Genomic DNA, 1277 nt, shown 5'->3' with positions numbered 1-1277 from the left:
TTGGTGTGTTTATGTCCCGTACCCTAGGCGTTCGACAAAAGAGACCGATAGAATAAGTACTAGACTTACAAATAATAAGTTCTGGGGTCGATTTCTTCAACTAAAGGCGGTGCTCCAACATGATCGCAGTGAAATGACTGAAACAAATAAAAGAATATATATATACACACCTGTCTTCGTCTTCTGTATTTTTGTAAATTGTCACTATATATTCATTTTAAAAATCATTTTATCTAGTTTCAGCTCATGAGCTGTGGTCATACTGGGGCACCGCCATTAAAAAAATTGTGCCCTGGGTGAGGCTCGAACTCACAACCTCCGCATAACTTCTGTCTTGTGGTTTGAAACACAAGGAAGGTACTGTCTATAAGTACGGCGCGCTAACCGATTGTGCCACCGGGGCAGCTATATATATATATGATTGTTTAATCTTATTGTTTTTGATAAATAGTTAATAATATTTATTTGTATATAGTATTGTTATAGTATGTATATATATATATATATATATATATACACACACATTCATATTATGTATGTACATACAGCTTAGTTATTCAGAGTAAGCGATCGTAAATTTAGTGATTGACAGGTTGTATATTTATAAGAATTAGGAAAATAATACATAACAACACCAATGTTCATGTCACATTTATTGATTGCTTGGCAACATCACTGCATTGGTATTTTGCAGAATCACCCACTCTTTAATTGTACAGAAAGTTGTACAAACATACAAGATGTATGCATAAATAAATAAAATCTACTTTGACTAATTGAGAAATAAATTCCAAGCAAAAACCAAAGTTTTCTTTGTTTTCTCGTCAAAATTTACATTTTCCATAGAATTACTTATCATGCAATAATTATATGATGGAGAGAGAATTTGTAAGTATTGATAATTATTTTTGTCAGTTTTCTTCTAATTACTATACGTTATTCCCAGTTTTCGACACTGGACCTTATAGTACAATAATAGTACAATCATTTTCAGAAGCTTGACTCTTTGTATAGGTGTTCCCCTTATTTTACATTACTAGTCTTTCTCAACTAATTTTCCAGAAAGGGCAAAAGGCATGATCTGGGCTTACCAAATCCATCTACCACTAAAATTGCCACATTAATATATCCAATCTGTAAATCAATTATACCTTGGTGGTATACAATCTATGTTAATTTTTTTAGAATCTTTTGGAGAATATTTCTTTTGCTTTTATGTCAGAAGCTGTCTATTTTGTGGATGGCTTTTCTTCGTGGAGGTGGAGGGAATAAAACAC

The 1277-nt window shown here is 32.3% G+C and overlaps 1 non-coding gene across 1 annotated transcript; it reads right to left on the bottom strand.

Moving 5' to 3' along the window:
• Positions 1 to 288: 288 nt before the first annotated feature.
• Trnai-uau (transfer RNA isoleucine (anticodon UAU)) lies at positions 289 to 403 on the bottom strand. Its single transcript has 2 exons — positions 366 to 403; positions 289 to 324 (listed from the first exon to the last, which is right to left on the bottom strand). It is a non-coding gene; the product is annotated as a tRNA-Ile (tRNA).
• Between the last annotated feature and the right edge of the window lie 874 nt (positions 404 to 1277).

Source organism: Octopus bimaculoides, chromosome 11 (assembly GCF_046866305.1).
Source record: "Octopus bimaculoides isolate indiv1 chromosome 11, ASM4686630v1, whole genome shotgun sequence".
Lineage (NCBI taxonomy): Eukaryota > Metazoa > Mollusca > Cephalopoda > Octopoda > Octopodidae > Octopus > Octopus bimaculoides.
Note: the sequence above shows the minus strand (reverse complement) of the source record. Positions and strands in the feature narration are given on the sequence as shown.